General features: G+C 40.2%; 1 protein-coding gene and 1 non-coding gene across 10 annotated transcripts in view; one reads left to right on the top strand and one right to left on the bottom strand.

Annotated features, from left to right (window-relative positions):
- The window catches only part of ZNF609 (zinc finger protein 609), a 233,753-nt gene that overhangs the window by 11,818 nt on the left and 194,243 nt on the right, over positions 1-27,692 (bottom strand). The gene's annotated exons all lie outside the window — the stretch shown is intronic.
- On the top strand, positions 4,313-4,385 carry TRNAA-CGC (transfer RNA alanine (anticodon CGC)). Its single transcript has one exon. It is a non-coding gene; the product is annotated as a tRNA-Ala (tRNA).

Genomic DNA, 27,692 nt, shown 5'->3' with positions numbered 1-27,692 from the left:
GTGGCTCGTGGGCTCTAAAGCGCGGGCTCAGTAGTTGTGGTGCACGGGCTTAGTTGCTCCACGGCATGTGGGATATTCCTGGACCAGAGGTGGAACCCGTGTCCCCTGCATTGCCAAGCGGATTCTTAACCACTGTGCCACCGGGGAAGTCTCCCTGAATTTACTTTTATTTATCTGTTTGGTATACAGTACTTGGAGTGTACAACCTACCTAGTTAAGTTTCTAATTAGAATTTCTCTAATTCAGGAAAGTCATTACCTGTTGTATATTAATTTACTGTCTTTCTGCCATTCTTTTTTTTTCTAGGACTCACGTTGATCTCTCATATATTTTTTCTTTGTGCTTGATTCTTTCAATTTATAATCTTTTCTTTGACTACATGCAGCCTAGAATTTATCCAATGTATTGAGGTTTTTTTTTTGTTTTTTGTTTTTCCGGTACGCGGGCCTCTCACTGATGTGACCTCTCCCATTGCAGAGCACAGGCTCCGGACGCACAGGCCTAGCAGCCATGGCTCACGGGCCCAGCTGCTCCGCGGCATGTGGGATCTTCCCAGACTGGGGCACGAACCCGTGTCCCCTGCATTGGCAGGCGGACTCTCAACCACTGTGCCACCAGGGAAGCCCTGTATTGAGGTTTTTAAAAAATTTCAATGACTATAATATATAATTATATTTAAATGACTTTTTCTCATTTCCAAAATTTTAAACTGGTTAATTTTTCATATCTACATGACATTATTTAATTACTGGCTGTTTGGTTCACAGTTTTATTTTTTTCATAGTTTTATTTTTAAAAGAGTTTATTATTCTGTTTCTCTTTAAGAATTCTGAACATACTTATTACAGTCTTTGTACCATATGTTAATTTCATTAGGTGTGCGTTCAATTCCTGATGGTTAAATTTTTAAAACTAATTTAAAATTTTTGAGATAATTATAGATTCACATACAGTTGTAAGAAATAATAAAGAGATCCCACATGCCCTTTAATGGTAACATTTTGCAACAAAACTATAGTGTAATATCCCAACTGAGATTCTGCCATTAATATAATGAAGAAACAAAATATTTCCATCAACACAAGGGTACCTCATGTTGTCCTTTCCTAGCTACACTCATTTCCCTCCCATCCCCACCCCTCCTCAATTCCTGGCAACTAGTAATCTGTTTCTCATTTCTATAATTTTGTCATTTCAAAAATATTATATAAATGGAATCATATAGTATATAACCTTCTGGGGCTGTTTTTTTTTTTCTACCAGCATATAGTTCTCTGGAGATTTATCCAGGTTGTTGTATGTATCAATAGTTTAGTCCTGGGCTTCCCTGGTGGCGCGGTGGTTGAGAGTCCGCCTGCCGATGCAGGGGACACAGGTTCGTGCCCTGGTCTATAAACTATAAAAAAAGTTTATAATAGTCCTTTTTATTGGTGGTTTGGTATGGAGATACCATAGTTTGTCCTACCACTCACCTGCTGAAGGACATCTGGGTTGTTTCCAGTATTTGGCTATTATGAATAAGCTGCTATACACATTGGTGTACAGGTTTTTGTGTGAACTTAAGTTCTTTTGTTTTTTAAAAATAAGATTTATTTATTGGTTTTGTTTTGGCTGTGTTGCACAGCATGGCATGTGGGATCTTAGTTCCCTGATCAGGGATCAAACCTCCACCCCCTGCAGTGGAAGGGTGAAGTCTTCACCAGTGGACCACAAAGGAAGTCCCCTGAACTTAAGTTTTTCATCTCTCCCAAATAAATACCCAAGAATGCATTTACTGGGTCATATTGTAGCTGCATTTAGTTTTTTTTTAACTTAAAAAAAATATTTATTTATTTATTTATTTTTGGCTGTGCTGGGTCTTTGTTGCTGCACGCGGGCTTTCTCTAGTTGTAGTGAGTGGGGGCTAGTCTTTGTTGCGGTGAGCGGGCTTCTCATTTTGTGGCTTCTCTTGTTGCGGAGCACGGGCTCTAGGTGCATGGGCTCAATAGTTGTGGCTCATGGGCTTAGTTGCTCTGCTGCAATATGGGATCTTCCCAGACCACAGATTGAACCCATGTCCCCTGCATTGGCAGGCGGATTCTTAACCACTGCACCACCAGAGAAGTCCTCTCTCTCTCTCTTTAATCTTAACCATTCTAATAGTTGTATAGTAATATCTCATATTGTGATTTTTAATTTGCATTTCCCTCATGCTAATGATGTTAAACATCTTTTTCATGTGCTTATCTGCCATCTGTATATCCTCCTTGGTGAAATATCTGTTCATATTTTAGCTCATTTTCTGACTGGATTGTTTTCTACTGTTGAGTTTTGAGAGCTCTTTATGTATTCAGATACTAGTCCTCTGTTGGATATTTCTATATATTATATATATATATATGATATATATATATATATATCATATATATATAATGTAAAGGTGTTTTAGTTGTATTTAGTGGGAGAAATCAGGAAAGGTATGTCTACTCCATCTTCCTGAAAATGGAAGTCCTGGTTAATTTTTGGTGGTTATCTTTCTTAGCATTAGATTTCTATTATATATAATTTTGGTTTGCAGTCTCTTTTTTGAAAGAGATGTTTTTGTTACTAATTTCCCCCCTTCTCTGTTTAATAGTTTTGCAATTTCTTCCATCTAGCCCCCTAAGGACCTAGTCTGAAGAGGTCTTCTAATGGCCTGAGCCATTAGAAGATATCACAGTTCTAATCATTGAACCAGAAGGCAGCTTCTTCACAACTCCTTAGGCTTCCCTCCTCCTCCACTCAATTAACTTTTTTTCTTTTTTAAGTAACAAATTCTTTATCAAGGGCAATTTTTTTTAAAGCTCCAACAACAGGTAGGTTCTATTATAATCAAACCTAATACAGTAGATTGATTTCATTAGTTGCTCCAATTCTTCACCTTTGTCTGAATCTACACAATTTGCCATGCAACTAACTTGCCACTTGTCACTCTGTTGTGAAGCCCTATACCTATATACCCTTTAAAAAAAAATCTGCTTTATAGTTATAGTTTATATACAATAACATCCATTCATTTTAAAATATATAATTTGATGAGTGTGATTAATATTTACAGTTGTATAATTACTACCATGATCAATTTATAGAACATTTCCATTAGTCAAAAAGTACTCAGCCCTTGTGCAATCAATCTCATTTCACCATCCCCAGCCCCAGACAATGACTAATCTGGTTTATATTCCTATAGCTTTGCCTTTTCCAGAATTTCATATAAAATGAATCAGACAGCTTGTAGTCTTCCACATCTGGCTTCTTTCACTTACTTAACATAATGCTTTTGAGATTCACCATGTTGTTTCATGTATCAGTAAGTAGTTCATTTCTTTTTGTTGCTAAGTTCAATTAACTTTTTAAAAGTCTCCTTCCATGAGACTGGTTGGGGGCGTGGCATCCTACTCCCCTGGCCTCAAGTTCTCTCTATTTATGAACTATCTCTATAGATATTTTCAGTACCAGGAACTCACCTCTCAGGCACCGTTCTCTGGTCCCATACCTGGAGGCCAGCAGGCCCACAGTTTCAGCCTCACTCAGTGACTTGCATCTCTTCTGTTTTTGGTCCATGGATAAGATTATTTTGTTTGTGAGCCCAAACATGTTCTCTGATTTTCACTTTATATATTTTACTTCTTGCTATGTGTTCAGAACAAAAGGGATGTGTCGAAAGTTTGAATACAGTAATTCAATGTGCCCAAAGGCACATTTTCTATGTAATGTATCTAGAGAATAAGACTCTAGAAGTTGGACTTCCCTGGTGGCGCCGTGGTTAAGAATCTGCCTGCCAATGCAGGGGACACGGGTTCGAGCCCTGGTCTGGGTGGATCCCACATGCCACAGAGCAACTAGGCCTCTGTGCCACAACTGCTGAGCCTGCACTCTAGCGCCCGCGAGCCACAACTACTGAAGCCCGCGCGCCTACAGCCCATGCTCCGCAACAAGAGAAGCCACTGCAATGAGAAACCCATGCAACACAATGAAGAGTGGCCCCTTCCTGCCACAACTGGAGAAAGCCCGTGTGCAGCAACGAAGACCCAACACAGCCAAAAATAAAATATGAAAAAAAAAAAAAAAGAAAAGAACTGAGCAGAAAAAGAAAAAAAAAAACAACTTAAAAGGCTCCAAAATTAGTCTTTTGTTTGTCTTTGGTCATAGACTAATAAAATACTATTTGATTAAGCACTCCCAGGGCCTATCTGTAATAACTCAACTATATTCTTCTTTGATGTAGAATGCTGTCTAAAGATCACTGAACTTGCAGTCAGAAAACCTTAGTCCAAATCCTTGCTCTGGGACTTCCCTGGTGGTCCAGTGGTTAAGACTCAGCGCTCGCAATGCAGGGGGCCCAGGTTCGATCCCTGGTCAGGGAACTGGATCCCACATGCCACAAACTAAGAGCCTGCATGCCACAACTAAGACCCAACGCAGCCAAAAATAAATAAATAAATACATAAAAAAAAAAGTTACTTTGTAAATAAGGAAATGGAAGCCCAGAAAGGTTAAGTAATTCACTCATTACTCATTATTGATAAGTGGTCAGATCTTCAAGGCATTACACAGCTATCTCTTAATGGGTTCTGATTCTTTTTACACAACTTCCTTAATATGTCCCCTTATCTTCATCTTACATAAAAGATACATAAAGGACTGTAGGGAGGCATCCAGGGGGAAAGAGGACAGGATTTCTATCCCTTTCTAGAGCCCTGGCATCTTAAGGGAAATGACAAACCTCTTAAGAAAGCAATTGGGCTAAATTCTCTCCGGCTGTTAGCAAAGTGAATTCACATGGATGTCTCCTCCCAGTGATGGGCTGCTCTGATTACTGTATAACCAATTTGAATAGGAACAGGGTACATTTATTTCTAGACAAGGTAAGACTTAGAAGTAGGCACCTCATTTACAAGGGCAGATGAGCATAGCTGTATATAGACAGCAGGTATACAATTCAAAGAGGAATGTTATTGCTACTCTTGAAACAGCTGGGTAGGAACACGTGTTTATAAATCTGTCTCCCTCCTCTGGTATAATCTGCAAACGTTAACAATAATGAATGAGCTGAAAAGATGACAGTTCAGAGTGCTGGAGATGGGAGAGGGGAAGAGGAAAAATTCTAATATGGAAAAACAAAATGGAGGCTTGTTTAAATGTCAAAGCGAACAGTTTTCTGAAGTATAACTCTCTTCCTACAAGGTTCTGAGTTGAGACAGCTGGGAGATTAAGAAGACAGGAAGGAAAAAGCAGAAAATAACACTTAACAGACCTAGTTTCTCTATTAAGGGCTAGCTTTAAGGCAGCAAGTAGGCTGAAGAGAAAGAGAAAAGTTAGTTTTCATTTTAGAAAGCTTTCTATTTTGAATAAGTGTTCACAAAATAAGGAAAGGGTTGGCATGTTTGAAGATAATAAAAATAATAATATGCTAAAAGTAGTAGTAAAAGTAGTGCTTTGTGTTTCTCTAGGTGGTTATTTTCATATTTACCAAGGGCATCACAGACATAATCTCATTAAACATTACTAAATTTTAGAGTGCTGAGTTAAGTATTCTCCCTTCTTAAAGGCGATCAACACCAGAACATGGTAAAGGGGAAATGACTTAGGTATGAGGCAGCAATCAGGTTCCCCCAGGTAACAGGAGGAGTGCCGTGTTAAGACAAAACCCAGTCCCAAAGCAGCACTGCTTTGTTTCAAGGACAATTCAAAACAGTTGTGCAGGGACTTCCCTGGTGGTCCAGTGGTAAGAATCTGCCTTCCAATGCAGGGGACGCGGGTTTGACCCCTGGATGGGGAACTAAGATCCCACGTGCAGTGGGGCAGCTAAGCCCACGCACCGCAACTATTGAGCCCACATGCTCTACAGCCTGTGGGCCACAACTAAGAGAGCCCGCATGCCGCAACTACTGAGCCCATGCACTCTGCTGCCACAATGAGAAGCCCACGTGCTGCAACGAAGAACCTGCGTACCCATGTATGTGGAACCTAGAAAATGGTACAGATGAACCGGTTTGCAGAGGAGAAATTGAGACACAGAAGTAGAGAACAAACGTATGGACACCAAGGCGGGAAAGCGGCTGGGGGTGGGGGTGGGGGTGTGATGAATTGGGCAATTGGGATTGACATGTATACACTGATGTGTATAAAATGGATGACTAATAAGAAAATAAATAAATAAATAAACATTAAAAAAATAAAAAAGAACCTGCGTGCCGTGACTAAGACCCGATGCAGCCAAATAAATAAATATTGAAAAAAAAAAAAAAGTCATGCAGTCAAGACTGATACAAGCACAATAATGGAAAGAGTAAATTTGACCTCCAGAGCCCTCAGTTTTACCATTTCCACTTAGTACATGCTTTCTCTCAGGGATCTAATAAACTAATGCTCAGTTGACCACTTTCCTTCTTGTATGCCATGTGCTTCCTTGCTTCCTAGCTTCCACTTTCCTTCTTGAAAACACTTCCTTCATTTGGCTTCCAGGACAAGGACACCACACAGGCCTGATTTTCTTCTTATTGTTCTGCTCGCTCCTTCTCAGCACCTTTTGCTGTTACTTCTTCATATCTAACTAATGACTCAAACTTCTATCTCCAGCACCTACCTTTTCCCTGAACTCCAGATTCATATATCTAATTGCAAATTTGACATTTCCATTTGATGTCTCAAAAGAGATTTCAAACTTAACATGACCCAAACTGAGCTCCTGATACCCACCTGTCCCTTGACCACTCCCTTGCCCCCTGCTCCCAATAACAACGTGGCTCTGAGTTTTCCCTATTTCAGGTAATGGCATTTCCATCCTTTCAGGTGTTCAGGTCAAAAACCTTGGGAGTTCTGCTTGACTCCTCTCTTACTCTCACACCACCCCACATCTGACAGTCAGCAAATCTTGTTGGCTCAACCTTCAAAATATATCCAGATTTTGATCATATCTCACTATCTCCACTTCTCTGGCTCCAGGTACTCCTCTAATTATTGCAACAGCCATCCTATCCCTCTCTGACCCATTCTCAACACAGGAGCCAGAGAGATCCTGTTAAAATCCAAGTCATATCCTATCATTCCTCTACTCAAAACCTTCCAAAGGCTTCTTTCCATTTCACCCAGATTAAAGGGCAAAATTCTTATTGTGATCTTAAAGGATTCATGTGATCTCGGCCCTCATTACCTCTCTGATCAACATCATCTACTACTCTGCCCCTCACACTCTGTTCTGGCATGTGAGCTACTTGTTCCTTGAACACAACAGGCATGTTCTCATCTTAGGGCCTTGAACTTGCCATTCCATCTATCAGTAACATCCCTTCCCCCCATCCCCCATATTCTCAAAGGTACTTTCCCTTCATTTCTTTCAAATATTTTCTCAAAAGTCATCTCAGTGAGGCCATCCCTCATTCGCACTCCACACTTATATACTTTCTAGTTCCCTTTCCTACCTTCCTCCCCATAATATTTATCAGTATGTAACATAGCAGAAATTTTATTTATTCATCTTGCTTATTGTCTGTTCAGTCCTATTAGAATGTAAGCTCTATGAAGAGCAAGATTTTTGTCAGTTTTTTTGGACTGCTGTATCTATAAGAACTAGAAACATTTTTGGCATATAGTAGATGCTCAATAAGTATATGTTGAATGAATGAATGCTCCTTGTTTCTCTCCAGAAACTCTGTTCAAGTAAGGTATAAAAAACTGATAAACAGAAACCTCAATTAAATAGTGTTGAAGGACCACAAGAAGGAGCTCTCATGCCCTGTGATGGTAGCAGAGCCCAAACAGGAGGAAGAAAGACTCCTCTTCTTTCCTGGCAAGGACTCAGCCAATGAGAAGCTATGGACTCTGTTTACTATAGTGTTCCCAATTTCCCTTTCCCCTCTATAAAAGTGTTCTTCCCTTGCTGTGCAGGAACTCGCATGTGGCTCACCATGGTTGCAGACGCTGAATTGCAATTCTCTGCTGATCTCAAATAAGCCCATCTTTGCTGGAGAAATGTCTGGTCATCTATTTGATTTAGGTCAACATTTTGGTGGCCCATACGGGGACCAGAGGAGACCCCTGAAGACTCCAGGACTGGTGAGCAAACAGGTGAGGTACCCATAATTGAGCCCACTGAGCTCACTGCTTTTCTTGCTGACCGTGGAATTTGGAGGGTCTTTCTCCTGGATCCAAGCTCATGCCCTCTTTGTGTATGAAGAAATGGCTGGTGTTAGCTTGCAGGCTGTTTGAATTGAGCTGTTTGAACTGTAAGCTGTTCGAGCTGTTTGAAAATTGTTCTTTTACTCTAGAGGAAATCCTCTGAGAAATGGGATCCCAGTTATCTGTGGCCCCCACACCCTGGGACTTTGGCCAATTTTATGTTTAAAAACTGTGGTCCTTCCTCATGCACATTTCTAACTAAATGGACCAACCTGTCCAAAGGCAATTTAGAATATCAATGGCCATTTTTTTTTTTTTTTTTTTTTTTTTGTGGTACGCGGGCCTCTCACTGTTGTGGCCTCTCCCATCGCGGAGCACAGGCTCCGGACGCGCAGGCAGCGGCCATGGCTCACGGGCCCACCCGCTCCGTGGCATGTGGGATCTTCCCGGACTGGGGCACGAACCCGTGTCCCCTGCATCGGCAGGCGGGCTCTCAACCACTGCGCCACCAGGGAAGCCCTCAATGGCCATTTTGGGGAACTTTTAAAATCCCCAAACTTAATTTCCTTAAAACTGAACTGGACTACAATAGCTCAGAAACAGAGCTGAATGGTATGCCTATTTCAACTGGCATTTTAAGGCTTCCAAACATTATCAGGAACCTAAAACTGCTTCTCTGCAAAATAAGATTTTAAGATTAACTGAGGCAAATAAATGATTAAAGGAAGATAAAATGGCTCCTGAAGTCTCAGGCTCTTCTTCTTGGCTTCTTTGTCTCAGGCTCCACCTCTGGCACCACCTTTCTCTCCCTTGGCTTCTTGTGGCCAGACTCTGCCTCCAGCACCATTTCAATCCTTCCTTCTATACTGCCTATGCCTCCTCTTTACCCTCAATTCCCTCATACAAATTCTCTCCCGGAACTTACTCCCTCTCTGAAACTCTCCCAGCTCCCTTTTCCTCTCAACTTGTTAGAGCCTGTCCCTTAAAAATTAAGCCTTCTGGGCTTCCCTGGTGGCACAGTGGTTAAGAATCCACTGGCCAATGCAGGGGACACGGGTTCGAGCCCTGGTCTGGGAAGATCCCACATGCCACGGAGCAACTAAGCCAGTGTGCCACAACTACTGAGCCTGTGCTCTAGAGCCTGCGAGTCACAACTACTGAGCCTGCGTGCTACAACTACTGAAGCACACGCACCTAGAGCCCATGCTCCACAAGAGAAGACACTGCAATGAGAAGCCTGTGCACCGCAACCAAGAGTAACCCCCGCTCGCCACAACTAGAGAAAGCCTGCGTGCAACGACGAAGAGCCAATGCAGCCAAAAAAAAGCCTCAAAAAAAATCCTAAAAAAAAAAAAATTAAGCTTTCTGAGGATCCAGAGGTTAAACCCTTAATTTCTTATATTCCCTTATATTGAACTGTGAGCCATTGTCAAATAGTTTCCCAAAGTAACTGAAGATCCTCACAGATTTTCTGAGGTGTTTATTTGTTAAACTTTTACTGATTGATTGATTGATAGATTTTTACTTGTTTGCGCAGGGTCTCAGCTGTGGCTTGTGGGCTCTTCTTTTTTAATATCTTTATCGGAGTATAATTGCTTTACAATGTTGTGTTAGTTTCTGTTGTACAACAAAGTGAATCAGCTATAAGTATACATATATCCCCACATCCCCTCCCTCTTGAGCCTCCCTCCCACCCTCCCTATCCCACCCTCATGGGCTCCTTAGTTGCTACATGTGAACTCTTAGTCGCGGCATGCGTGTGGGATCTAGTTCCGTGAAGGCCAGGCACAGCATTTGATGAAAACTGCTAATTGGGAAAATCCTGAAATGTCTCTAGAATTACAACTGGGAGACCAGCCCACTAACTTACTACATGATCAGGTTAGAGATATGGCTAAGCGACTTCACTGAGCAATTTTCCAAAGCCTGTTGATTGGAACAAACTTCAGGCTTGCATACAAAAATCTGATGAAACTGTTCATAACTATTATAATCGACTTCAGATTAAAAAAAAAATTCTGGTCTTCCTTCATGTGTTGATTCTACCTGGTAGTTTTTAACTCTATTTTTATTAATGGGCTGAACTGGGATCTTTCCCATCTAGTAAAAAAGACCAGGATGGAATGGGAAACTATGTCCATCCCAGACTTAATTAATCTGACAAACCAGCTCTCTTGCACTCTAGATGAGTCACCTAAATGGGAGACCACCAAAATTCTTAATCTTCAAATCCAGCAAATGAAGGCTCCTAAACAAAACCCAAACCCTCCTAGTTTCTGCTATTATTGCAAAGAGCTAGGACATTGGAAAAGAGACTGCTACAAATTTAAGTACTTTAGGCATCTTCAGCTCTCTAACCAGCCTTTCCAACATCCTCCCAACTCTCAATTATGGGGCTACCAGGGATTTTCCCAATTCTCCCTCTTAATCAACTTGGAGAAACATTTCTCCAGATTGGGAATGGATCTCTTCCAGTCCTAAATGATGCTGGAGCTAAACTCTCAGTGCTCAACCCAACTAATATAAAGCAGCCCCTGCCTGGGAATATTAAAACATTTCAGGACTGCCCTGGCAGTCCAGTGGTTAAGACTCTGAGCTTCCAATGCAGGGGGCTCGGGTTCAATTCCTGGTCAGGGAACTAAGATCCCAACATGCCACGAGACGTGGCCAAAAAAACCTCCAAAATACCCCAGTTCAAATAGTGGGGATCTCTAATGAACCTCAAAAGGTTCCTATCTCTGACCAATTCCCTTTTGTTTAGGGCTTTTCAGATACATACACCCTTTTCTCCTTAGTTTCTCTGTCCCTACTCATTTATTAGGCCGAGACTTCTTAGAGAAGTATCATGCCAAAATTTCTTTCTCCCAAAAGGAGGAGTTAATTATAGAATTTGACAGTAGTCATCAAAGTAACCAGCCAGGTGAATTAAATGATCCTTTGACATCTTTTTTTTGTTCTAGAGCTGATTCTGGAAACACTGATCATTTGCCCCTATTGAATCAGCTACCACTTTCCTTATGGGCAAAATCTCCAACTGATACTGGCAAAATTAATAGTGCATCTCCCATCAAGTTTCACATAGATTCCTCAAAACCTCTTCCCGGAATTAATCAATATCATATAAAGTAAAGCAGCCCTTCAAGGCACAAAGCCCATAATAGAAGATTACAAGGCTTGAGGCCTCTTTACCCCTTGTACTAGCCCTGTAACACTTCCATTTTCCCAGTGAGAAAACCTAAGGGCCAAGGGTGGAGGCCCAGGACCTCTGAGCAAAAAAAAACAACACTGTTGGGAGTTCCCTGGTGGTCCAGTGGTTAGGATTTGGCACTTTCACTGTTGTGGCCCAAGTTCAATCCCTGGCTGGGGAAATAAGATCCCGTAAGCTGCACAGCACGGCCAAAAACAAACCAAAAAAACATTGTTATCCCTCAATATCTTGTTGTTCCTAACTTTCATAGGTTACTAACATCTATTCCTATCAGAAGTAAATTCTTTACTGTAACTGATTTATGAGTTCACTCTTTAGTATTCCAGTTGACGAAGCTAGCCAACACCTGTTTGCCTTCATTTGGGAAGAAAAACAATTCACCAGGACAGTAATGTCTCAAGGGCTTTATTGAGAGCCCTTCATTTCTCACCAACCCCGAAGGCTGATCTGGATGATATAAAGTTCAGGGGTTCTACTTTGTTGCAGTAAGTAGATGATTTGCTTCTTTGCTCTCCTTTTCTCTTCATAGGAAGACAGCAACCACTTGCTAAAACTTTCAGGTTTAAAACTATTATATATAGGATGGATAAACAACAAGGTCCTACTGTATAGCACAGGGAACTATATTCAATATCCTGTGAAAAACCACAATGAAAAAGAATATATATATGCATAACTGAGTCACTTTGTTGTACAACAGAAATTAAAGGCAACACCGTAAATCAACTATACTTCAATAAAATTAAAAAACAAACAAACATTTAGGCTTAAAGGGACACAAGGTCACCAAACAAAAACTGCAGTTTGCCCAAACCTAGTTTCAATATTTAGAGCATCTGATCTCAAAATAAGGGCTACAATCAGATCCAGATAGACTTCATGTTGTCCTAAGTTTCCCCAAACCCAAAACTAGGTGCCGAGAGGTATTCCTGAGCTACTGGTTATTGCTTAAATTGCATTCTAAATTTCTCTCTATGGCCAAACCTCTGTATGTCTTACTCAACAGTAACAATCCTGACCCAATTTTATGGGAAGAACCGGACAACACGGCCTTTAAGGCCTTAAAGGGGAGTTTTATGAATCCACCTGCTCTTGGGCATCACAATTATCAAATTCCCCTTTTCCTTTTTTGTTTATGAAAAGGAAGGGAATGCCCTTGGGGTACTTACCCAAAAACAAGGGACCACCAACAACCCATAGGATATTATAGCCAGTAACTGGACTCTGTGGCATGGGAACACCTCCCGTCCTTGCCTTAGAGCCATTACAGCCACTGCCATTTTAGTTAAAGCAACCAGGAAAATCACTATGGGATGCCCTTTAGCCATTTTTATACCTGACGCAGTAGAAGTTCTCCTGAATTCTCATCACACTCAATGCCAAACGAAAGCAGCCAAATCTCTGTCATGGCTCAAAGGGATATTTCCCCAAATGATGACTTAGAGAAACTGGCTAGAGAAGCCCAACAAGTGGCCTCAGAAAAGGAAAAGCAAGGTTGGAAATTCAACCATTTTTGGTTTGATAAAAAGAGAAAGCTCTGGTTTGGACCAAATAACAACCCAGTCTTACAGAGGACTCTAAAATTCCCACTCCCCACCACTGTCTATGCATTAAACTACTGGTGTACTGACAAAATGATCGCATTCATGAATCAATATGAGTGGGGAAACATTAAGAAAGCTACAAAAAGTGACTACCTCACTTGTCCCACTTGTCCAAAGTACAACCCAGGGAAGCCTGTTTGTACTGCTCCTGGACATTTTAAACTACTTAATTTGGGACTTCCCTGGTGGTCCGGTGGTAGAGAATCTGCCTTCCAATGCAGGGGACACTGGTTCAATCCCTGGTTGGGGAACTAAGATCCCACATGCCGCAGGGCAACAAAGCCCACGTGCCACAACTACTGAGCCTGCATACCACAACTACAGAGCCCACGCACTACAACTACAGAGCCCAAGCCACAACTAGAGAAGAGAAAACCTGCATGCCACAACTAGATCCCGCATGCCGCAACGAAGACCCGATGCAGCCAAATAAATAAATAAAATTTAAAAAATGCTACTAAACTGATTAATTTGAGGTTTGGCAAATGGATGTCATACAACTTCCTCCATCTCATGGATGTGAATATATTTTAGTCACGGTCTGTATGTTTTCACAATGAACTGAAGCCTTCTCTTGCAGACAGGCTACTGCCTCTTCTGTGGCTAAGGTCTTTTTAGAAAAGATTAACCCTACCTGGGGAACTCCTCTCAAACTTTACAGTGATCGAGGAACCCATTTTACTGGCCAGGTACTTCAACGAGCCTGTGCTGTTCAGTTTTACAAGTTTCACTGTGCTTACCACCCTCAATCCTCTGGTTTCCTTGTGGAACACACCAACCGTGTTTTTAAGACTGAATTGGCAAAACTGGTAGAGGCCCTCCAAATACCCTGGCCAAAAGCATTGCTGTTGGTCCTTCCAAATCTCAGATCTACTCCTTTTAGAACTCATAAACTCTCCCCTTTGAGATAGTCATAAGATGTCCAATGCACTTGGCTTCTGCTTCTTTTGACCCACAAGTGATAAAAGGAGAGATACTCTAATACTGCAAAGGCCTAACTGCTTCTATTAAGAATAACCATGCTTTCAGCCACTATGGAGAACAGTATGGAAGTTCCTTGAAAAACTAAAAACAGAACTACCATATGACCCAGCAATCCCACTACTGGGCATATACCCTGAGAAAACCATAATTCAAGAAGAGTCATGTACCACAATGTTCATTGCAGCTCTATTTACAATAGCCAGGACATGGAAGCACCTAAGTGTCCATCAAGAGATGAATGGATAAAGAAGATGTGGCACATATGTACAATGGAATATTACTCAGCCATAAAAAGAAATGAAATTGAGTTGTTCGTAGTGAGGCGGATGGACCTAGTCTGTCATACAGAGTGAAGTAAGTCAGGAAGAGAAAAACAAATACCATACACTAATACATATATATGGAATCTAAAAAAAAAAAAAAAGGTTCTGATTAACCTAGAGGAAGGACAGGAATAAAGACACAGACGTAGAGAATGGACTTGAGGACAAGGGGAGGGGGAAGGGTAAGCTGGGATGAAGTGAGAGAGTAGCATTGACATATATACACTACCAAATGTAAAATAGATAGCTAGTGGGAAGCAGCCGCATAGCACAGGGAGATCAGCTCGGTGCTTTGCAACCACCTAGAGGGGTGGAATAAGGATGGTGGGAGGGAGACGCAGAGGGAGGGGATATGGGGATATACGTATGCATATAGCTGATTCACTTTGTTATACAGCAGAAACTAACAACACTGTAAAGCAGTTATACTCCAATAAAGATGTTAAAAAAAAAATAACCATGCTTTGGTAAAGCAGTCTTTTCACAGTATACCCTTGGGAGACGAAGACCTTAAGCATCACACCTTGTAACCTGGAGATTTCATCTATTGGGAAAGAATTCTCTTATACCTCACTGGAAAGGCCCCTATCGGGTACTGCTAGCCAACCCTTGTACCACCAAACTCCAAGAAACAGATTCTTGGCGAGTCATGTGATACAAGTAAAGAAAGCACCAAACCCTGACTGGACCTGCACATTATCTGGGTTACCTGAAAGTGAAGATTTCCCAGAAGAGAAGCAGCAACATCTGATGAGACACCTTTCCGAACATATCTAGACCAGCCCTCTTGGAAGTTTGTTGCCAAACCTCTGATGATGATATAACACTTCAGATGATCTCAAATGTTTATGATCTTGATAACATACGGACTTCAGATAAAAAGTGCTTGAGAATTCTGCCTTCTACCCTCCCTTTTCACTCGAACGTGACCTCAATAGGTTTCTAATCTATGCACTTTTCCTCTGCCTTGAGACATTACACCTAGGAAAGGTCCTTCTTGGCACTGAGGGACAAAAAGCTGCTGAAACTAGAAAAACTAACTTTTGGTCAGTGACGTTTTCAGAGAAAGATCTTGATTAAAAGGGGGAAATGTAAAAAATAAATAAACAGAAACCTCAATTAAATAGAGCTGGGAGACCAGAAGAAGGAGCTCTCATGCCCTGTGATAACAGCAGAGCCCAACAGGAAGAAGAATGACTCCTCTTCTTTCCTGGCAAGGACTCAATCGTGGTTTCTTTGTTTACTTTAGCACTCCCAGCTTCCCTTTCCCATCTATAAAAGTGTTCTCCTTCCCTTGCCATGTAGGGACTTGCATGTGGCTTACCATGGTTGCAGACCCCAAATTGCAATTCTCTGCCTATCCTGAATAAACCCATCTCTGCTGGAGAAATATTTGGCAGTTTTATTTAAGTCAATCAAAGAAAAATTTCCAAGTAGTTCCATTCTTATACATAATGGGGCTTATACATCATGGGACTCTTACTAGTGTCTGAATACAGTAATATAGTTTATTTTGTGAGTTGAATAGGCATCTACTTTGCCCAACTGAGTCAGTAACCTGCTGTATGATTCTGGGCAAGCTACTTTATCCTCCTTTGTTGGACTAGACCTCTAGAATTCTGTGATTCTATGAAAGGCCATGAAACTCAAGCACTTAAACGTATAAATGACTAATAAAATGCTATTTCCCGTGGAGTTTTAACAATGATCAAAGGCTTAAGCTAAACAAAATACAAGGCATGAAATATAAGGCATGTCATTTCAGATATTGTTTACCTGGTAGAAAAAATTTTTATCTGAGTGGGAGTATAAATTGGTAAAAGCACTCTGGAAAACTATTTTGTTTCTACCAAACTCATGTATTTCTAAGCAGATCTTCTAAAGCTAAACATACATCTACCCTATGACCCAGCAATTCTCAGAAACAAGAACTTACATCCAACAAAAGACATGTAAAAGAATGTTTATAGCAGCTTCACTCATAATAGTCCCAAACCAGAAACAACTCAAAATGTCTGTAAAAAGTAGAATGGATAAATTGTGGTATATTCATAATGTAATATTATAATGCTCTGAAGAATGAACTACTGCTATACATTACAAAATGGATAAATCTCACAGACATAATGTTAAGTGAAAGAAGCCAAACAAGAGTACATACCATGTGATCACATTTCAAGGTAGGAAAACTCATCTATAATGATACAAATCAGAACAGTGGTTACCTTTTGGGGTGGTATTGACTGCAGAGGGCATGAGAGAATCTTCTAGGGGTACTGGTAATGTTCTAGTTCTGGATGTAGGTAGTAGTCACACAGTTATATACATATATAAAAATTCATCAAACCATGTACTTAGTATTTGTTCATTTTATTTATGTTATACTTCAATAAAACATTGAAGCAGGGACTTCCCTGGTGGCACAGTGGTTGAGAATCCACCTGCCAATGCAGGGGACACGGGTTCGATCCCTGGTCCAGGAAGATCTCACATGCTGTGGAGCAACTAAGCCCGTGTGCCACAACTACTGAGCCCTCGTGCCACAACTGCTGAAGCCTGTGCACCTAGAGCCTGCACTCCACAACAAGAGAAGCCACCGCAATGAGAAGCCCGAGCACCGCAACGAAGAGTAGCCCCTGCTCGCCACAACTAGACAAAGCCCGCATGCAGCCAACGAAGACCCAACACAGGCAAAAATAAATGAATAAATTAAAAAAAATAATAAAACATTAAAGCAATCTACAGCAGGCAGTAGGTTCTCTCTCAGTAGCATTCTACTCTATCAAAGAGTTAAAAAACTCTCTGGAATATAGTGACCAACTCAGTAAACTTTCACAGAGAAAGTCTATCTCCCCTGAGGTTAACCAACAATTTTTTAACACCAGAAACTAACACAACATTGCAAATCAACTATACTTCAGTTAAAAAACCCCAAAAACAAACAAACAAAAATGAACAACTTTTTGGTATCAACATGTATCAGGGGATTGTGTTGGGCATAGTGTAAAATACATATAATAATTCTTTATTTACTGGCAACACTTCTAAATGTTTCTACTGCTACTATGCCTAGAGAGGGCACAGGAAATTCATATATTGCTGGTGGGTGTATAAAGCTGGTCCAACCTCTGGTGGCAATCGGGCATTATCTTTCAAAAAGCACATTCTCTTTGACCCAACAAATCCACTTGAAGGTATTTATCCACAAATATTCTCAGTGTACAAAATGAACAAGGTACCTACTGCAGCAGTGTTTATTATAGAAAAAGATGGGAAACTAAATGTCCTTCAATGAAGAAGCAATCAAATACATTTCTGCATATCCACACGATGGAATACTATGCAGCTGTTAAAAAAACAACTATAAATAAACTGATATGGAACAAATTCTGAGATATACAGGCAAATGGAAAAAAAGCGCAAGGTACAGAACAGTAATTACAGTATGCTACCATCTGTGTAAAAATAACCTTATAAGTATCTACTTATAAGTGCACAGAAGGTCTCTGAAAGGATAAATAAACGAGTATTAGTGGTCTTCCCTAGGGAGGGAAACTGGGTGGCTGGAATTCAGTGGAAGGAAACTTGTTTTTCATTGTATATTCATTTTACTGTTGAATTTTTACACCATATACATGTGTTACCTATTCAAAAAAAAAAAGGTAAAAATAGTAGTTAATTTTGGTAGGACAAAATGCTAATTTTTTTTCCTTTTAGGAAAGGAAAATATTATAATTGAAGAGGGCAAATAAGTGGCAGGATGAATACCATCTCTGAAACCCTGTCTCACTTCTTGTAAATGGGTAATTTCTCTTTATTCAGTTCAGAGTATCAAGGTGATTGTGGCAGTTTTAAAATATGTCCACAGATTCTTCGATATTCTTCCCTCAAAATGGAGAGGGCTAATTCCCCGCACCCTGACTGTGGGTTACAATTAGCAACTTGGTTCTAATAAACAGAATGTGGTGAAAGTAGCCTTCTCAGACTAGGTGATAAAAGGCAACATGGGTTCCTCCTAGTTTTTCCTCTTGGATTACTTCTCTTGGGGAAGTTAGCTGCTGTGTTATGAGGACACTGAAGTAGCCTACCGTATGGAGAGGTGCATGAGGCCAGAGACTGAGGCCTCCTGCTAACAGACACGTAAGTGAGCCAACTTGGAAGTGATCCTCAAATAAGCTTTCAGATGATAGCAGCCCAGTTGACATTTTGACTGCAACTTCATGAGCAATCATGAGACAGAATCAGCTACTTAAGCCACTCTTGAATTGCTGACCCCCAGAAACTATAAGTTTTAGAATGCTATATTTTGGGAATAATTTGTTATACAATAACAGATAACCTAGAATAGCGTTTTATCCTAAGCCGACAAAGAATTCATTCAACTTATTCCTTCCTGGAGCAAATATTTACTGAGCCTCTATTATTTGCCAGGCATTATGGTAAGTATTGAAGTTATAAAAAACAACTAAGAAGATACCAAGGTCCATTTCTGGGCTGGGAGCAAATATTTATTAAGAGCCTACGCTGGACTAGGTACTGGAGAACAAAGATAAACAAGGCCAGCTGCTTGCTCTCAACATAAGGGACTGAAAAATAGGTTAGGGGCAAGAGGTCACATGTGACTGAATATGCCAGTAGCTTTGAGTTTTAAAATGGAAACATCAGTATTTACCTATATGCTGCTTTTAAATCTTGTTTCAATCCCAACTGCCAATCCTGGTTGATGCTGACAACTACCCCCTGAATAAAGGGCAGGTTAGCATGCAAGTCTCCCTTGCCCTCTTTCCCTTCCTCCCTCCCTCACACCTTTCTCCCTCCCTCCCTCCCTTCAACAAATGAATACCTACTTTGGCTCAGAGTATCTGAGATATAGCAATGCACAAAACTGACAGCTCTTGCTCTTATACAACTTATACTCAAGTGGTGGGAGACAGACAACAAGTAAATATATGTCAGACAGTGGTAAGCCCTATGGAGATAAACGAAGCAGGAGCAAATGAATAAAGAATGTGAGGGATGGGATGTTGCTATTTTATAAAGGGCAGTCAAGAGAAGCCTTATTGAGCAGGTGACATTTAAGCAGAGAAACCTGCGTGAGCCATGAGGAAATTAGAAGGAAGAATATTTGAGGCAGAGGAAAAACCAGGTACAAAGGAGCTGTAGTGGGAATGTGCTTGGCATGTTCTCAGGAAGCGCAAAGTGGAGTGAGACTATGGTGGAGTAAGTGAGAGGAAGAGTAGGAAGAGACGAGGTCAGAGATGAGGGCAGCCCAGATCATGCAGACCAGGGGTTTACACACTTTTAATGTAAGGAACCCATTGTAAATATTTTAGCCTTTGCAGGCCACACAATCTCTGTGGTAACTTCTCAACCCTTGCAGCACAAAGAGTCACAGACAATACATAAATGAATGGGTTATGGCTGTGTACCAATGAAATTACAAAAACAGGCAGTGGACTGGATTTGGTACTTTGACTGTAATTTGCAGGCCCCTGATATCAACAGTGTAGCACCTTATAAGACAAATAATGGAGGCCAGAGGGGAACAGTATATGTATGCCCAGGCTTTGGCCTCAGAATGTATCCTTCACTGAAACAAAGCTATAAATGAGAGTTAACTGAAACACTTCTATTGACATTAAGCACTCAAAGGTTGTTTGTTGAATAGATAAACTGAAAAAGCAGATTGTCTGCAACCCAAAATAACAATTATTTATGTTTCTATAAACAAATTTTTTTTTAAAATTTGTTTTATTTATTTTTGGCTGCGTTGGGTCTTCGTTGCCATGCGCGGGCTTTCTCTAGTTGTGGCGAGCGGGGGCTACTCTTCGTTGCGGTGCGTGGGCTTCTCATCGCAGTGGCTTCTCTTGTCACAGAGCACGGGCTCTAGGCGCTCGGGCTTCAGTAGCTGTGGCTCGTGGGCTCTAGGCACTAGGGCTCAGTAGGTGTGGTGCATGGGCTTAGTTGCTCCACGGAATGTGGGATCTTCTCGGACCAGGGCTTGAACCTGTGTTCCCGGAGTTGGCAGGCGGATTCTTAACCACTGTGCCACCAGGGAAGCCCAATAAATGTTCTGACAATAAAATTAACTTTGGAACACAAGCCATTCATAAATTGAGGACTCAATATACAGAGGATATTTTAATTTTTCTTCATGACTCAGGGGCATTATTCTAGATATGATTCTCCTGTGGTGTGGTAAACGAATGTCCTTTCAAAGGTTACCGAGGCCTTAAGGGTTAATGACTCCATTAACTGTGATCAGACTTCTCTGTTGAGTTTTTGTGTTTTGCTTTTCGATCTCCTACCTGGTTGTCAGCAGTCATTTTTTGTCATTAACATGTCTACCTTTTGCAGTAGTAGTCATTTCCATATTCCCAACCTCTGTATCACATCCAACTTGCTTCTTATAATCTACTTTAGATGAGGAAATCAGGGAGTCAATACTAACGCAGGTCTATCATCAGGCCCTATAGGTCCTCTTATCTGACTTCACGGCCATATACATTCCACGTGCATTAATTCCACGATTCTCTTAAGAGTCTGTTATATTTGGAATACAAAGTCCATGGGGAAAAATTCTATAGATATTAGCCAAAGGAATCAGTTAGTCAGACAAAACCATTTTTGGTAACTCCCTACAACTAATTTGTCAGTGAGCTTTGAATGCAGTGTGGGGTGTATGTGATCAATGTCCAATAAACAAATTTTTAAAAATTGAAGACTTGTTTTTATTCCTCTTTTAAGTGTGTTATTTCTACCAACAGGTAATGAGGGTCTCAGTATAGGTGCCAAGAATGCTAAGACATGGCAATAAAATGAAACATACATCTTTAAGACTCTCTTAGAGAAACTAAAAAACATTGCTTAAGGCAGTGATTCTCAAAGTATGGTTCAGGGATGTCTGGCAGTCCCAAAGACAGTTTCAAGGGGTTTTGCAAAGTCAAAACTATTTTCATAATAATACTAAGACAAATTTGGCTTTTTATTTTCATTCTCTCATGAGTGTACATAAGAGTTTTCCAGAGGCATGACGTGATATTTCGACAAATTGGATATAGAAGTACACATGAGAATCCAGTGTCTCCTATTAAGCCGAACACTAAAAAGATTTGTAAAAATGTAAAATAATGCTACTCTTCTTACTAAATATTTTTGTTTTAGAAACTGTAGTTATTTTCATAAATATGGTAACATGTAAAACGTTTATTATTGTTATTTTTAAATAGATTAATAAATACATGTATTTTTAAATTTTTATTGGAGTATAATTGCTTTACAATGTTGTGTTAGTTTCTGCTGTATAAGAAAGTGAATCAGCTATACGTATACATATATCCCCATATTCCCTCCCTCTTGCGTCTCCCTCCCACCCTCCCTATCCCACCCCTCTAGGCGGTCACAAAGCACCAAGCTGATCTCCCTGTGCTATGCGGCTGCTTCGCACTAGCTATCTATTTTCCATTTGGCAGTATATATAAGTCCGTGCCACTCTCTCACTTCGTCCCAGCTTACCCTTCCCCCTCTCCATGTCCTCAAGTCTATTCTATTTTTAATAGGTTCTCAGTTTTAATTTCTGTTAGGGCAAATATCAATAACTATAATATCAATAGATATAAACAAAAGCTCTTAGAGGTCCTTAATAATTTTTAAGGATGGAAAGGAGTCCTGAGTTTAAAAAGTTTTAAAACTGCTGACTTAAGGGATACAACCCAAGCATTATTTTACTTCTGCCTTTTTATAAAGATGTTAACTAAGCTGCTGCTATCTTCATGCTGGAAGACAGAAAGTTGGGGACCAGCCAGTTCTACCACTGCTGTCAGTTCTGCCTTGTGGGGATCCACTTGCCCAGTTGGAGTTCTCCTAAGTTATGAGAATCTGGGACCCTGAAGAGAGGCAACTGATGATCTCTAAAGGAAGCAGGGAATTTGGGGCATAACGAAAAGGGATCATGGGCTGAAAAAGGAGGAAGCAGAGCTGGCTTTCTGTGGCATCTGGATACGAGCCAGTCACCATGGCCTGTACGTTCTGCCTTTGAACTCTCTCTGAATAATATCTTCTTCCCCATCCCCAACCACAACCATCAGAATCCAGGTCCTCGTTAACTCACCTCTAGATTATTCTAACAGACTTTGAATTATGCTCCTAACTCCAATCTTTAATTCTTTCTGTCAATCCAGCCAGTAACCTACTGTCAGATTAGTGTACCTCAAACAGTGCTTTCATGCAATAAGCCAGCAAATATATCTTACTTATTATACTCCATCACTGTGCCAAGTGCTAGTAGAGATTCAAAACTTTCACTTAACTGAAAATCTTATTCTATTTGGGGGGAGGGAAATGAATATGTATCAAATCATTACTAAAAAAATATGCTACACATACTGTGGTATAGACATGCAGTGTGACAGATCAGAGAAAGAATAGGATTTTGGTAACTCTTAAGAGGATCCGGGATGAGCTTGGTACACATAAGGAAGAGTGAAACCATGTGATAATGAGCTGAGGCTACGTGTTGGAGAGCAGGAAGAAGATCTGAAGAAGACAGTCTAATACTTCATGCTAAAAAAAATACTTGTTAATTACTGATTGGTACACTAATGCATTAAAATAAATTATAGGGCTTCCCTGGTGGCATAGTGGTTAAGAATCCGCCTGCCAATGCAGGGTACACGGGTTCAAGCCCTGGTCTGGGAAGATCCCACATCCCGCGGAGCAACTAAGCCTGTGAGCCACAACTACTGAGCCTGCGCTCTAGAACCTGAGAGCCACAACTACTGAGCCCGCGTGCTGCAACTACTGACTCCCGCGTGCCTAGAGCCCGTGCTCCACAATAAGAGAAGCCACTGCAATGAGAAGCCCGTGCACTGCAATGAAGAGTAGCCCCTGCTCGCTGCAACTAGAGAAAGCCTGTGCACAGCAATGAAGACCCAATGCAGCCCCCGCAAAAAACAAAAATTAATTAATTAAATTATAGATAGAAAACAAGATAAAAACTTTTGATTGGTGTGCTGGGTGGCTTAATTTGCCCTCCCCCAACAGCTGCTGCTCACCACTCTGTTTTCTAAATATGGTTAAGAATGAAGGTTATGGTTTTCAGGTTTTTTAAAATAAATAAATAAATTTATTTATTTATTTATTGGGTCTTGGTTGCTGTGCACAGGCTTTCCCTAGTTGTGGCGAGCGGGGGCTACTCTTTGTTAGAGTTACTACAACTTACTACAAGCAACTCTATGCCAATAAAATGGACAACCTGGAAGAAATGGACACATTCTTAGAAAGGCACAACCTGCGAAGACTGAATCAGGAAGAAATAGAAAATATGAACAGACCAATCACAAGCACTGAAATTGAAACTGTGACTAAAAATCTTCCAACAAACAAAAGCCCAGGACCAGATGGCTTCACAGGTGAATTCTATCAAACATTTAGAGAAGAGCTAACACCTATCCTTCTCAAACTCTTCCAAAATATAGCAGAGGGAGGAACACTCCCAAACTCATTCTACGAGGCCACCATCACCCTGATACCAAAACCAGACAAGGATGTCACAAAGAAAGAAAACCACAGGCCAATATCACTGACGAACATAGATGCAAAAATCCTCAACAAAATACTAGCAAACAGAATCCAACAGCACATTAAAAGGATCATACACCATGGTCAAGGGGGGTTTATTCCAGGAATGCAAGGATTCTTCAATATATGCAAATCAATCAACGTGATACACCATATTAACAAACTGAAGGAGAAAAACCATATGATCACCTCAATAGATGCAGAGAAAGCTTTTGACAAAATTCAACACCCATTTATGATAAAAACCCTGCAGAAAGTAGGCATAGAGGGACATTTCCTCAACATAATAAAGGCCATATATGACAAACCCACAGCCAACATTGTCTTCAATGGTGAAAAACTGAAAGCATTTCCACCAAGATCAGGAACAAGACAAGGTTGCCCACTCTCACCACTCTTATTCAACATAGTTTTGGAAGTTTTAGCCACAGCAATCAGAGAAGAAAAGGAAACAAAAGGAATCCAAATCAGAAAAGAAGAAGTAAAGCTGTCACTGTTTGCAGGTGACATGATACTATACACAGAGAATCCTAAAGATGCTACCAGAAAACTACTAGAGCTAATCAATGAATTTGGTAAAGTAGCAGGGTACAAAATTAATGCACAGAAATCTCTGGCATTCCTATACATTAATGATGAAAAATCTGAAAGTGAAATCAAGAAAACACTCCCATCTACCATTGCAACAAAAAGAATAAAATATCTAGGAATAAACCTACCTAAGGAGACAAAAGACCTGTATGCAGAAAATTATAAGACACTGATGAAAGAAAGTAAAGATGACACAAATAGATGGAGAGACATACCATGTTCTTGGATTGGAAGAATCAACATTGTGAAAATGACTCTACTACCCAAAGCAATCTACAGACTCAATGCAATCCCTATCAAACTACCACTGGCATTTTTCACAGAACTAGAACAAAAAATTTCACACGTTGTATGGAAACACAAAAGACCCCGAATAGCCAAAGCAATCTTGAGAACAAAAAATGGAGCTGGAGGAATCAGGCTCCCTGACTTCAGACTATACTACAAAGCTACAGTAATCAAGACAGTATGGTACTGGCACAAAAACAGAAATATAGATCAATGGAACAGGATAGAAAGCCCAGAGATAAACCCACGCACATATGGTCACCTTATCTTTGATAAAGGAGGTAGGAATGTACAGTGGAGAAAGGACAGCCTCTTCAATAAGTGGTGCTGGGAAAACTGGACAGGCACATGTAAAAGTATGAGATTAGATCACTCCCTAACACCATACACAAAAATAAGCTCAAAATGGATTAAAGACCTAAATGTAAGGCCAGAAACTATCAAACTCTTAGAGGAAAACACAGGCAGAACACTCTATGACATAAATCACAGCAAGGTCCTTTTTGACCCACCTCCTAGAGAAATGGAAATTAAAACAAAAATAAACAAATGGGACCTAATGAAACTTCAAAGCTTTTGCACAGCAAAGGAAACCATAAACAAGATCAAAAGACAACCCTCAGAATGGGAGAAAATATTTGCAAATGAAGCAACTGACAAAGGATTAATTTCCAAAATTTACAAGCAGCTCATGCAGCTCAATAAGAAGAAAACAAACAACCCAATCCAACAATGGGCAGAAGACCTAAATAGACATTTCTCCAAAGAAGATATACAGACTGCCAACAAACACATGAAAGAATGCTCAACATCATTAATCATTAGAGAAATGCAAATCAAAACTGCAATGAGGTATCATCTCACACCAGTCAGAATGGCCATCATCAAAAAATCTAGAAACAATAAATGCTGGAGAGGGTGTGGAGAAAAGGGAACACTCTTGCACTGCTGGTGGGAATGTAGAATTGATACAGTCACTATGGAGAACAGTATGGAGGTTCCTTAAAAAACTACAAATAGAACTACCATATGACCCAGCAATCCCACTACTGGGCACATACCCTGAGAAAACCATAATTCAAAAAGAGTCATGTACCAAAATGTTCATTGCAGCTCTATTTACAATAGCCAGGAGATGGAAACAACCTAAGTGTCCATCATCGGATGAATGGATAAAGAAGATGTTGCACATATATACAATGGAATATTATTCAGCCATAAAAAGGAATGAAATTGAGCTATTTGTAATGAGGTGGATGGACCTAGAGTCTGTCATACAGAGTGAAGTAAGTCAGAAAGAGAAAGACAAATACCGTATGCTAGCACATATATATGGAATATAAGAAAAAAAATGTCATGAAGAACCTAGGGGTAAGACAGGAATAAAGACACAGACCTACTAGAGAATGGACTTGAGGATATGGGGAGGGGGAAGGGTAAGCTGTGACAAAGCGAGAGAGTGGCATGGACATGTATACACTACCGGACGTAAAATAGGTAGCTAGTGGGAAGTAGCCACATAGCACAGGGAGATCAGCTCAGTGCTTTGTGACCACCTAGAGGGGTGGGATAGGGAGGGTGGGAGGGAGGGAGACGCAAGAGGGAAGAGATATGGGAACATGTGTGTGTGTATGGCTGATTCACTTTGTTATAAAGTAGAAACTGGCACACCATTGTAGAGCAATTATACTCCAATAAAGATGTAAAAAAATAAAAAAGAATCATCTATATTTTGCTATACTGTATCTAACCCATAAGGTTATTTGTAATATCCATACCTATCATTTGATAATCAATATTTAATGAGTTCTTATCAGTAGTTAGGAGCTATGGAAATATACAGAAATAAAAGCCATGGTCCCTATCCTGTCTTACCAATCCAGGTGGAACAGATAAACACACAAAAAGATAACAGGCAGCAGCTGATAAAGACAGAATAAAGTTTGGTTGAATGGCCAAATGAACTATATCTTACTATATAGTTAGTGAAAATATGAAATATTTAGTGAAAAAGGAGAGATAGGAAGGATGTGGTATTTGGATTTAAATGAACTGATATGGTGCAGTTGTAAAATGTTGTTAATCATTTTTACGCTTTCCTCTAGATGGTGCTAGAACAACCACATTGTCTTTTATAACTCAAGTTTCCTTTAACATTATATAGAGTAAGAGGTAATTTATGACTCATTAACAACTTGATGGCTCCTCTACTAATTTTACTGCCTTTTGGCTTACATCTTGGATAGTGGGAAATCCTGGACACTGCTGAGAAATTTAAATCACAGACAACTTAAACCCCAATGGTTTCTCATCCAATCTACAAAGAACTATTAATTCAAAGCAATGTACCATTTGTGTGTGTTTGGGGTGGAGAAGTAGGGTTGAGTAATTTTCAGCCTCTGCTTCCAGAAAACTTATAATTTAGAATGAAGGGACAGAATTCCTAATATAAAGCAGAAGACATTATCACCAGCAATGTTTACCCACTACTAATCTGAAAGATCACAGAAATAACAAGGGTAGGTAATGAATATTCTAACTTGCCTAAGGAAATAATGGGTTCTTTAAAGATTAGTAATAAGTTTTTAAAAAATTGGCTTAAAATAAAGTTATTGTTGGATATACATATTGTAGCTCCCCAAAACTGTTACATCAGGCATCTGATATATCCAGATCGAAGCCCTGTCTAGGAACAGCCATAGTGTGCATTCCGTACAGACTTTCAGTATCTCATGTAATATGGGCTATAATGATAGAGAGATGTGAACTGAGCTCCAAGATTTCATGTTATAAGGATTTTTTGTTTGTTTTTAAAAAATTGTTTGAATAACCGTACTTCTAGTATACAGAGAGCTTGGGATGGTGGTGATGGCAGTGGTTAATCAGAGAGTAAGGTGAGAAAGCTAATATGTAACATGTGAATAGAAGTGGAACAGTTTCTACTTCCTCCTTGTGAGGGCAGCATCTGTACAAAAC

Source organism: Tursiops truncatus, chromosome 2 (assembly GCF_011762595.2).
Source record: "Tursiops truncatus isolate mTurTru1 chromosome 2, mTurTru1.mat.Y, whole genome shotgun sequence".
NCBI classification, from domain to species: Eukaryota; Metazoa; Chordata; class Mammalia; order Artiodactyla; family Delphinidae; genus Tursiops; species Tursiops truncatus.
Note: the sequence above shows the minus strand (reverse complement) of the source record. Positions and strands in the feature narration are given on the sequence as shown.